At 42.3% G+C, this 12,846-nt stretch overlaps 2 long non-coding RNA genes across 2 annotated transcripts in view; both read right to left on the reverse strand.

Moving 5' to 3' along the window:
* The window catches only part of Gm32338, a 32,508-nt gene extending 23,004 nt beyond the window's left edge, over positions 1-9,504 (reverse strand). The window contains exons 1-2 of the long non-coding RNA XR_380257.2: positions 9,419-9,504; positions 9,137-9,201 (exon numbers count right to left, since the gene is read on the reverse strand). This is a non-coding gene — a long non-coding RNA (predicted gene, 32338). The remainder of the gene's footprint in view (positions 1-9,136; positions 9,202-9,418) is intronic.
* A 106-nt stretch (positions 9,505-9,610) lies between these two features.
* Gm32411 lies at positions 9,611-12,643 on the reverse strand. Its single transcript, XR_380259.1, has 3 exons — positions 12,545-12,643; positions 12,047-12,093; positions 9,611-9,886 (listed from the first exon to the last, which is right to left on the reverse strand). It is a non-coding gene; the product is annotated as a predicted gene, 32411 (long non-coding RNA).
* Positions 12,644-12,846: the final 203 nt, after the last annotated feature.

Here is a 12,846-nt window from a genome sequence, read left to right on the forward strand (position 1 = left end):
TATGCAGGCCACTGGGAAGGAAAGGCATCAGCAGCTGCAGCAGCTGCAAACTCTATGAACCAGGAGAGCAACTTACCAGGCAAGATGTGCTTATTTGTACAACAGCGGCACTACTGCTGTGGTAGCAACCAACAGTTCTCGGCTAGTTTGAGGGCTGCTGCATGGGATGAAACCCATGCCTGTTACTGTAAACCTTGTCAAAAGCCCGTGGCAGGAGAGACCATAGTTCCTAGGGGGAACTGAATACTATAGTCAAGTTTAATGGTCATAGCAACAAGCTACCTTTTAAATATTTATATTTATGCCCATAGACAAATACTACTCTCAGACTCACTCAGAAACTTCTCTTTACAGTGAATAGTGATAAATGCAGAAACTCATATTTGCATATGGTGCTGAGAATGAGTGACACATGGTTGGTCCTCCCTAAACAAGATATTTATGCCACTTCTACTGATGCTCATGGGACACTACAAAAGAGACAGAAAAAAAAATGTAAGAGCAAGAGAGACTGTAGGGATAGGGGCTGAAAATGTATCTTCTGGGCAAGACTCAGCTGCTGCAGTTATGAAATCCCAGCCCCTGTGGATACCTGCACTGGGTTGGTACAAGAATGGACCCATCAGCCGTCCAGCATGGGTTAAAGAGGGGCTAGGACCTTACTCCTCACTACTGAGCTATTTTCTGTTAGTAGATTCTGGGACAGAAAGAATCACTGTATTCACTGTGTGCCCACTGACAGCCCCAGCAATCCAATGGTTACACAGATATACCACCAAAGAAACCCAAAGGTAATGATACAGAAATAGGACTGCAAGGAGTTGTGGAGGGTTGGGTTGGAGGGAAGTAAGAGAAGGGGAGAGGAGAGCAAACAATGCATCATGTATTTGTATGAATTGTCAAACAACATTTTTTAAAAGATGCCTGCTGGGCCCTTAAAGAAAAACTCTCCAACTGTAAGACTGCCTCTTAGTCATGAACATTTTCACACATTTGAGAAGGATAAACAGAATAATTCTGAAGCAAAAGGGAGAACAGCAGAGACGACTCTTTACATCATGGAAAACTAACTACATGTCTTCTTTTAGATGCATACACATCTGTCTTAGGTAGGGTTCCTATTGCTGTCACAAGTGTCATGGCCAAAATCAACTTGAGGAGGAAAAGGCTTATTTCCGTTTACAGCTGTAGTCCACCATGAAGAGAAGTCAAGGCAGGAACATCAAGCAGGAACCTGGAGGCAGGAACTGAACCAGAAGCAAAGGTTCCGAGGAATGCTGTTTACTGGTGTATGAGTCTGGATTCTTTAGAACTACAGAACTTATGGAATGAATCTCTATCTGTCTCTGTCTCTGTCTCTCTGTCTCTCTCAAATGGGGATGTATTGAAATGATTTACAGGCTGTATCCAGCTAATCCAACAATGGGCAGCTGTGAATGGAAAGTTCAAAAATCTAGTAGTTACTCAGTCTTACAAGGCTGGATGTCTCAGCTGGTCTCTGCACACATTGGAATTTTGAAGAAGTAGGCGTCAATGCCAGTGAAGGAATGGATCTGCTAGCAAAGTGAGGGAAAGCAGGCAAAGAGCAAAAGTTTCCTCCTACCATGTCTTTATATAGACTTCCAATAGAAGGTGTGGCCCAGATTAAAAGTATGCCTTCTTGCCTCAAAGCTTTGATTAAAGGTGTGTGTCTTTCTGCTTCAAGATTGGAATTAAAGACTCATGTCTTCTAGCCTTAAATTTTGAATCAAAGGTGTATATCTTCCCAACTCAAGGTCCAGATCAAAGGTATGTGTCTTCCTACCTCAAAGGACCAGAAAAGAAGTGGATTCACTCACTCAAATAAGAAAGAAAATCTCTCACAGGTCTGCCCTCCATTTATGAACCGTAGCTCATTCTGATAGAGTCAAGTTGACAACCAAGAATAGCCATCACAACTGGTTTGTTCCCCGTGGCTTTCCCAGCCTGCTTTCTGATACAACCCAGGACCACCTGCCCAGGAGTGGTGCTGTCCACAGTGGGCTGTCTCCCTCCCTGACATCAATCATTAACCCAGAAAATGCCCCACAAGTTTGCCTACTGACCAATTCGGTGGAATCCCTTCCTCAATTGAGGCTCCCTCTTCTCAGATGACCACAGCTTGTATCAGGCTGATAAAATCTAGCCAGCATACCATTCTTACAAACTACAATTCAAAGATATGGTAATGGAATAGTTAAATTGATCAAAAATGGAGTGGGGAACGTAGGTCAGTTGGTAGAGTAGTCACCCGGTACCTACAAAATTGACCCCAGGCACCATTTGATCTGCACCTGTAATCTCAGTGCTTAGGAGGTAGAGGCAGAAGTACTGGAGGTTTAGGGTCATCATCTCTGAGCTACATAGTGAGTTTAAGCTAGCTTGAGATACAGAGACCCTGTCTTGAGATAAAATTACGAAACACTTAGGACCATTTTAATTCCTACAAACCCATAAGGACATCATGACAAGAAACAAATTGTTTTGTTTGTCTAGGGTGATATAGAGCTAGAGCTTGAACTTAAATCCTATTCCTCTGATAAAGAGTTGATGAACAAACAGACACATGGAGGGATGGACTCTGGGAAGCAAATGAGGTTTTCTAAGTGCAACTGAATTTGGAAAGTATATGCAGAAGCATATACATGAAGCATCTGCATGAACTGGCAGATGTTTCATTTTTAATGGCTCCTTTTCCTTTAAATTCTTCTTCCCCATTGTAAACAAATCAAAACAACAACAACATACAACAAAAAGCATATCAGGGGATTCATTTAAAGAAGAATTTTTTCATTTTCTTTTCTTAGAAACATGGCTTCTCATTTGGGCAATGTAACTTTTAAAATGTTTTTAGTGTTGTTTAATCTTTTTCTGCAAAGAACATATAATTTGACGAATAGAAACATTTAAAACATGCATCTCACCCTGTCTCCTGTCTCCTGTCTGGCATACTCACCTACCTGATTCATGATTATGAAAGTTTTGTTTTTTTTTTAAAAAGCGTGAGTAGGGATGTAAAAGCCCAAGTATCAGACCCAAAATGCATTCAGTGTAGCCTGAATATATGAACTGACAGTACCTACAAGTGGGCTCCATCCTATCTGCTCCTTTCAGGTCTTTAAAGTCCTGGTGTTTGAATTCATGGGTTATGACCATGCTAGACGAGAATTCTACATCAGAGCTGGAGTCCCCTCTACACTACATAAGAACAGTGGCTCAGAGACATCCTAGAAAGATAAGATGGGGATAAAATGATGACCCTTTCCCTAAGAAGACCCCGACATGTCAGCACATGCTAGCTGGGTTAGAAGCCAGCCCATGTGAAAGCAGTTATTGACAAGGTAAACTGTTGTCCACTCCTGCCAATGGTAGTACTGAAGTCATAATCACCTAATACCTGTGAACATGACTTTAATTGGAATGAGGATTGTTGCAGGTTTAGCCAGGTTAATATGAGGTCAGTAGGGTAGATCTTAATCCATCATGACAGGAGTCCTTACAACAGGAAGAAATCTGAACAGATGAAGACAAGAGTAAAACTAGGTTCAGGAGCAGACCTCGAGCGCTAACTCTGCAACCAGGCCCACAAGACACAGAGGCAGCTCCACTCCCAGGTGTTCTAACACACCCAGGATCACAGGATCAGAGGATCACAGGAGCTTGGCCACACCAGGATCTCAGGGTCCCAAAGGCAGCTTGACTCCCAGGAGCTCAGACACACCCAGGATCTCAGGATTACAGGATCCCAGAATCACAGGATCATATAGACAACTTGACTCTGAAGAGTTCTGACACAACCAGGATCACAGGAAGGACAGGTTTCAGTCAGACATAGCCAGGGCAGGTAGCACTAGAGAAAACCAGAAGGTGGGAGGCAAGCATAAGAACAGAAGCAACAGAAACCAAGGTTACTTGGCATCAACAGAACCCAATTCTCTCACCATAGCAAGTCCTGAATACCCCATCACACCGGAAAGCAAGATTCATATCGAAAATCACTTCTCATGATGATGATAGAGGATATTAAGAAGGACATAAATAGAGAAAACACAAAAATCCCTTAAAGAGTTACAGTAAAACACAATCAAACAGGAAAAGGAAAGGAACAAAATCATCCAAGATCTAAAAATGGAAATAGAAACAATAAAGAAATCACAAAGGGAGACAACCCTGGATTTAGAAAACCTAGAAAAGAGATCAGGAGTCATAGATGCAAGCATCACCAACAGAATATAAGAGATAGAAGAGAGAATCTCAGGTGCAGAAGATACCATACAAAACATTGACACAACAGTCAAAGAAAATGCAAAAAGCAAAAAGCTCCTAACCCAAAACATCCAGGAAATCCAGGACACAATGAGAAGACCAAACCTAAGTATAATAGGTATAGAAGAGAGTGAAGATTCCCAACTTGAAGGGCCAGAAAATATCTTCAACAAAACTATAGAAGAAAACTTCCCTAATCTAGAGAAAGAGATGTCCATGAACATACAAGAAGCCTACAGAACTCCAAACAGACTCAACCAGAAAAGAAATTCCTCACATCACATAGTAAACAAAACATCAAATGCACTAAACAAAGAAAGAATTTTAAAAGCAGTAAGGGAAAAAGGTCAAGTAATATATAAAGGCAGACCTATCAGAATTACACCAGACTTCTCACCAGAGACTATGAGTGCTAGAAGATCCTGGGCAGATGTCATACAGACCCTAAGAGAATACAAATGCCAGCCCAGACTACTAAACCCATCAAAACTCTCATTCACCATAGATGGAGAAAACAATTCCATGACAAAACCAAATTTACATGATATCTTTCCACATATCCAGCCCTACAAAAGATAATAGATTCCCTCCCTCCCTCCTTTCCTCCCTCTCTCTCCTTCCCTCTGTCTCTCTGTGTATGATATGCACAAATAAATAATATTTTTAAAAAAGATAATAGATGGAAAACACCAACACAAGGAGGGAAACTACACCCTAGAAGAAGCAAGAAAGTAATCTTTCAACAAAAGGAAAACAGTTCAAAAAAAGACAAGAGTAAAACTTGGTTCAGGAGCAGACCTTGGGTGTAACCCACACAAAAATAATTCCATCTCTAACAAGAAAATTAACAGGAAGTAACAATCACTTTTCCGTAATATATCTTAATATGAAAACTAATACTACCAACATATCCTAATCAATTGAAATTCAAAAATATGAGGAATTAGAAATTTGTTGGCGGTCATCCCACTGGATGGTCTCTCTAATTTGGTAGTGGGAGAAATAGGTCCAATAATGTACAACCCATATAGACTTTCTGCTTGTTTGTACATGACAGGGTCTTGCTGTGTGCCACAAAATGGTCTTGAAATCATGCTTCTATCTCAGCCTCTCTATTAGTGGGGTTGTTTATTTGATGTTTTTACACTATACCATGGTTTTCAGAACAGCTTACATATTTCAAAATTATTTGTACATCCAAAAGAAATGGAGACAATTAATTTGAGAGGTGACTTGTTAGAGAATAGCAAAGAGTGAGACTGAAGGCTTTGCTTCATATTTATAATTATTGTATCAATTTTGAAGAAGAGGACTTTATAAGTTACTCTTATTCTGAGATGAATGCTTTTCAAAATCATCACAGCCAATGAACCAGAATCTTACCCTCACCTAATGTCTGTGCCACCCTCCAAGCAGAACCATTCTTCATTGAAGCAGTTGATGAATGACTTCATGGCTACTACAGAGGTAAAATCTTCTGGTGATATGAGAGACATTGAAGTACAGTCTATTACAATGAACTCCAATATCCAAAAATTGTTCTTATTTTGTGTTTGTATCATAGTAAGAGCCAAGATTTTAAGCTCTACTAAAGACAAAACAAACAAATAAACAAAAATACTTCATCTATTTATGTTCATTTAAAAAACTAATAGTGATATGTTATTTTAAATTATCATACAGTTAACATATTTGGAGTTATTTAAAATTTATATTGAGAAAAACATATGTATTTTCAGTAGTGCTGTCAACAAGCATCTACATAAGGCTGTTCAATTGATTGTTTTATATCAAACAACTTTTAAATACTCATTTTTATTGTTACAATATTTTATAAATTTTAAAGAATTTGATAAAAAAACAAAAGGAATTGCAGGTTTTGAAGGGGCAGGGGTCCTCCAGGAGGAGTTGGGGTACAAAAGGGAAAGAAGAATGTGGCATAAGTCTATTTACTCAAAATATTTTTAAATGTTAATGAATTCAGATAAATTGAAATTATGTATCCTTCCTCTTCATAATGCAATAAAACTTAAAGAAAAAAAACTTGGTTCAGCCTGACTGAGATATCATTACTGAGCCAAAACTTCAGGAGATGGATGCCAGTTCATTTATTGTAGCCATATTTGAGCACAGCACAATTGGGGTTTTTTGGGGGGGGGGCAATGTTTTTTGATAATTAACTCAGTACCATGAGTGTCAAAGCTTAAGACATATTTACAATGAAGCTCTTTAAAAAGTGCATATAACTTCTTCAGTAAGACAGAGGGATGTCTAAGGAGATTAACTGAGGTAAACACAATGCTTGGCCCTAAGAAAACATAGAAGCCGCTTAGTTGTGTAAAGTAGAAATGATATCACACATAAGGATGGGTCTCTTTCCCTAGAAGCACTGTTCAAGGTTTTAGGTGAGGAAAAGTCTGAGATAAACAAACAATATTCTCAGGGATACAAGCAGAGCCTGGCTCAACAGGTAGCAAAGAACTGCCAGGTTGTAAACTACACTTCCCCCTGAGCACTCTGGGAGAACAACCAAATATCTTCTCTTGGCTTCTTCAGTGCCTGTGTGCACAAGGACCTTTTGCCCTTTACAGAGATGAAGACAGAGACAGTCAAGGGATACAGGGTTACCAAAAGTTGGAAGAGGTATATTAGAATCAACTTAAGGAAGTTTATTTAAGGTCCCAGTGTCAGAGATTTCAGTATACCACAGTGAAGAGGGCGTGAGGCAGGCTCCCTCCATGGCAGTTAGAGTGGTGGCTTCATCATAGCATGGACCAGGAAGCAGAGAGAACACCCCAGAACCAGAAGTGTCTGTAACCTCAAAGGCCTACCTTTAGAGTTCTGCTTATATCAGCAAGGTCCTACTTCCTAAAGGCCCCACAACCTTCAAAATAGCACTATAACCAGTGACCAGATGTTCAAAACATGAGTTCACTGTAGATGCTGTGTGCTCAGACTAGAACAAGAGTTGAGGGGAGCCACAACCCCGCCAACACCTTCATTCTGTACATAGACTGTTTGTGCTGTGACTACAGGATTCCCAAGACAGTGTGATTGATAGAGAGCAAGCACTGGTTTGTCACACTTCTGGATGCAAGGAAGCTTGAGATGAGGTATGGGCACACTCTCTGCTTCCCAAAGAGGTGATACATTGCTGTGTATTCACATGGTGGGAGGCAGGGGGCTGCGAGTCCCAGTTAAGTCCCCCTAACACTGTCACATCACGGTTTACATTTCAGCATATGTATTTTGGAGGGAACATAAGCTTTCAGCCACAGCAGGGCGTCTACCCGATGACAGTGCGCGGTCAGGTTTATGTGTACGAACTTGATTAGTTATAAACCATCTTAATTTTCTTTCCACCCCTGTCCTTCCGCACTTAATAGGATTACATTTCATCCCCCTTCCGAATAGACCTGTGAGCTTTTCTGCTCATTCTGAGATATTACAAGTCTAACTCTGCCTAAAGTCAAAACTTCAACCCCATCCTACTTAAAGTCCCCTGATTTTCTGGTTCTAGGTTAACTCTACCTCAGGAACCTGAAGAGGTGAAAGACAGTGGAATTACTGCTTTTCTCCTTCTTCCTTGTCACATGCATGGCTTGGGAAGAGAAATGAGAAACTGGAGGCCCTGTCGGTCCACTTGTTACAGGATAAAGGTTCAAATTTGACTTGCTCTTCTGTGAGGCACAGAATACAGTCACTCCAGAGAGTGGATCTATCCTGCAGGTCCTGGTCCCCGGAGCCCTGCTTACTCCAGTGCTGCTCAGCATGGATAATTTTCCTTTTAGAAAGACCCACTCACTGCAGGGATACACTATGAGCACCACCCTGGTTTGCTGTCCACTGCTGTGATGCAACACTTTCCAAAACCAACTTGGGGAAGGAAGGGGTTTATTCCGGCTTACAGCTGGCAATGGGAGAAGTCAGAGCAGGAACCAAGGCAGGAACCTGGAGACAGGGGCTGGAGCACAGTTCATGAATGAACACTGCTTGTTTTCTTGCATAGCCTAGGACTGCCTGTCTAGGGATAGCAATGTGTGCGTGTGTGCACGCGCGCACACACACACATACACATACACACACACACACACACACACACACACACACAGCATATCAATCATTAATCAGGAGAATGTCTCACAGACACACCCACAGGCCAGTTCCTCAACTGAAATTTTCCAAGGTGACTCTATAGTTTGTGTCAAGTTGATAAAACCTACCCTTCATAAGTACCTCCTTTCTGCAAGCTCTTACCATCTTGCAGGAAGCCACAAGAGACATTATTCAGCTTTCTGTTGAGATAGCTTTCATGCTTTTAAAATCAATGTTTGCAAGGATTCAAAAAATAGGGAGGCTGAACCACTGAGTGGTGGGGAATGGTTAGACAATGAAACTGTACTATGGGGCACAGTAACAATAGACATATGTCATCACATGGTTTTCTAAATACACGTGCAACATGAAGAGTGACCCCTAATGTGGAGCCGAGGCATGAATGAATTGAATAATAAATACATCACATATAGTATGTATATATACTGAGTGTTATTTATATAAACCTGTAACAGTAATATCTCAGTATGGACTACCAAGGCATAATCGATGCAATGCGCTAAAGCAGGATGTCAGTAACAGGGGTTACCCTATGAGGCAGGGCCAGATGAGCCCTCTGTAATTTCCACAAAACTAAAACTGCTGTCAAAAAATAGTGTTCAGGCAAGTATGGTGATGCATACCTATAATCCCAGCAGTCAAAGGGCTGAAGCAGGAGGATGGGGAGTTTCAGGCCAGCCTGGGCTATCCAGAGAGAATCTGCCTAAATAAATAAATAAGGAAAAATTTCACGCACCTTTCAGATCCAGTTCTCAGAGGTTGTGGTAAAAGGATTGAGACTGTCCTGGGCTATGTACAAGACTATTTCAGAAAAAAAGAAAGCAAAATTAAAAAAAAGAAAGAAAGAAAGTAAGGAAGAGATACTGCCTCAAGTTAACATTGTAATGGTTTGTGGGTAACCATAGTGCATGGGGCATTATTTTCTTTCTAGGACTTTTAACTCATACAACTCAATGGGCTCTTGTAGACATGTGCACAGATGTACTGTAGTTGAACAGGGAGTTTCCAGAACCCACACCGTTGAAGAAAGTTGCTCAGCCATGTCTGGTCCTCAGTATCTCTGCCTCTTTCTCAAGGATGGTACCGTCACACCACCACCATCTCCTCCTCCTCCTCCTCCTCCTCCTCCTCCTCCTCCTCCTCCTCCTCTTCCTCCTCTTCCTCCTCCTCCTCCTCCTCCTCCTCCTCTTCCTCCTCCTGGTAAGGTGGCATGGGCTTTCCTCATCTCTCTCAAAAACTTGGACTCTCTAGGCTTTGCCCCTTTCTGATATGTGAAAGAAGTTCAGTATTGTTTAGTTCTCATAAAAACAGTCTGCTCCCGCCCCTAGGGTGCATTTGTGCCAGATAGAGAGGCTGTCATTGGGCGCATCCTTGCATGGCCGCAGCTGGGGGGAGTGTCGTGGCTGAAAGTGATGATCACTGTGCAGAGGGAACATTCGCCTTCATAGCCTCACAGGAAGCCAGGAGCTTGGACCTTGGAGAGGAGCTGGAAAGAGATAATGGCAGTTCAGTCAATGCAGACATAGTGTTTCTGAGCTTCCAGCCCTACAACCAGGCTCCCCCAGGCATCCAGCTTGCCTAACCCAGCTGGTCAGGGGTCAAAATCCCAGCTGCCCTCTTTGTACAAGTAGACAGCAGATCAGAGACAGTGCCAGCGGACTGCGGCTATAAGGGGGGTAAGAGGCCTTTCAAGCCGAGCCTTTGCCCAGCTCCTGAGAAGCTCTTCCAGGACCGTTACCCAGCTCTCCTCCCCACCTACCACTATTACCAGGCAAACACTGCGCTCAGATTCTGTGCTTTCCTTTCCTCTTGTCCGTTCTACCACCTATCCCTGGTATTCCCATTCAGTAGTTGAGACGTCTTATCTGACTGACATAGACTAGACTGGGTGCAAAAAGTGGCCTTTAGCAAGTCTATGTTCCCTCAGCAAATATGGATGCGCCCTGTGTGCCAGGCTCTGTACTTAGCCCTATAAACAATGGTAGATTAAAAAAATATATCTCACCTCTATGAAGCCCACAGTCCAGGAGAGAGGGACAAGAAGGGCTGCTTTCTTTGATTTTCCCCCAAAACTGAGACCCCCCTGCATGAAACTATCATATTCCTTGAGAGTACAAGCCCATGATCGGTCTCATTTCAAACACAGATGTAGAATAGGAGAAAGAAGAGACCAGCAAGTGCAGCTGAGAGGGGACATGCAAACAGACATCTTTACTGCAGACTCCAGGGAGCCAGGTAAGTGGAACCACCGGCATTAGCCTGACATCAACTCTTCCTGAACCCCTACTTTCTTCTTTGGAGCCCCACCCCCACACCCCCAAAAGAGAGTAGGAGAGATGGGGATATTTGTCAAGGAGGCTTTTAGTGAGATTTGCATAAAGCCACAGCAGAGCAAAGTCTTATGGTAGGCTGTAAAGAAGAGAGGGCAAGCAAACCCTTTCAGCTCAAATCCCTGTGGTTCAGGCTATGGTACCTAGGAGGGGTTGGCCCCTGGAGTCAGGAGCTCCAGCATACACTGTCAAAAAGGCTTTCAACATTTCAAGCAGAGGAGCAAATCTCCTTCAGGTCAGCAAACTACCTGTAAGGAAGTGAAATCTTTGTATTTCGGCCTTGCATTGAAGCAGTAAGAAGGAAGCGCCCTGAAGATTTTTCTCTTAACAAATGGGTGCCAGCCATGCCCTGTCCATCACTGTGAAGGGGAAGGTGTGAATCTGACAGTCTCTTTATTGAATGGGCTCTTTAATGTTCTGTCTTAGAGGCTGTGATAATGTTATAGACTCATTTACACACTCTATTCTTCAACCTGCATATTCATGTGTGCTATTCAACTTTTGACTATTGAATTTTCTAGTTTTTGCTTTTTTTTTTTTTTCTGGAAGCAAAAAGTATTTGAGGAATTTTGATGTAAGTACCAGTAAATTGACAAGACAGGCAAGGTCATGTCAACCCAGGTCATTAGTTTGAAGGTATTTTCTCACAAAGGTGGTTTTGGGCTTGGTGATGAGTGAAGGCAAGGCTACCATAGCCTTTGTCACGTCTCTTGACTCCCGTGAGCAAGCTATCCCGCCCTTAGCTAGGATGTTTCTAGGTAAAGAGAAACGAGTTGCAACAATCCCAGCAAACTACACTGCTACTTACACAGCGACACTGGAGCATCAGAGCCCAGGGAGATCAACATAAGGAGCCTGAGTTACAAACGAGAAACTGAGACTCACGGAAACACAGTGACCCCTTAAATCACACAGGTCTTAAGAGTGGAGCCAGGGTCTTCTAGCACTTAGAATATGCTGTCAAATTTGGTTTTCTGTTGCTTTGTATATGCCACAAAGGATATATTATATTACATGAATGTGTTCTATGGTAACCCAAAGGGACTAGACCGAAGAAGGATGTTTGGAACTATTTTAGGCTGGGGGAAAAAAAAACCCTATGTTTTGAAGTCTTAAAAAATGTGTTGACGTAGATGATAAAAGGTGGTAAATATGGTAAATTCGGACCAAGAGACAAACAGCGCAGTAGTACATATTTAGAGTGGCATTGGTTAAGCCAACTTTTACAAACAGCCAACAAGGATCGTAAAAGGAGCATCAGAATCGATAGCACAATTTTAGCGTCAGCTGCATTTAAGTGAGAGAAAATGACTCACTCAACATGTGATGTCAGGCCAAGCAGGTTACCAGGAGCTGAAATATCCTTTAGGGGGAAAGTTGGAAAAGGAATGATTAGTTTGAATATACCACTGCTTGTAATTCATGCTAGGAAATGTATGTTAAAGAAAACACATGGGGTCTTCCTGGAAACGTAAGGACTCTGTCTACACCCTTAAATCTAAAGAGGTGACAGAGCACACATTGTCCAGTGTAGGAGGCAAAGATCATATGCCAATTTAGAGTGGTCGATGAGACGTGGAAATTGAAGGTTGACAAGTCAGACAAAGAGAAAAATCTTAGGAAAGCGAGTGAGGTACTCAGAGGGGCCTTGGAGCCTTTAATCCCTATGCCCAGAAAGAGATATGACCAGCAGAGGGGAAGGTTTCTAACTGTCCAAGAAGGGGGTTCCTGATCATTCTTATGGGTGCAGTCTACACTTGCCTTGTATCTGCTCTCTGAGAGCATTTTCTATCACACCAATCCCTGTTACATACTGTGTGGACAGCGGCTCTGTCCTTGGGTCCCCTCCTTTATCTCTCCTCACTCAGCATTTATCATTTCAACATCCATGGTAAGACTCATGTGGTGGAGGGGGGAGGGGCGGGGCAGGCTATGGTGGAGTGTAGAGGGCAGGGCTATTACCTCACAAAACCAATGTTGCTGTTTTACTCCAAGTGCTAAGGTTTCACCAAGGACTCTCTAGAGCCACGCAGCAAGCTATCAGAGCAGATTTTGTTCTTTTCTGCTTGTACCTGTTCTTATTACTGGACATTTCATCCAATATAACATTTATGAG

Source organism: Mus musculus, chromosome 10, assembly GCF_000001635.26.
Source record: "Mus musculus strain C57BL/6J chromosome 10, GRCm38.p6 C57BL/6J".
NCBI lineage: Eukaryota > Metazoa > Chordata > Mammalia > Rodentia > Muridae > Mus > Mus musculus.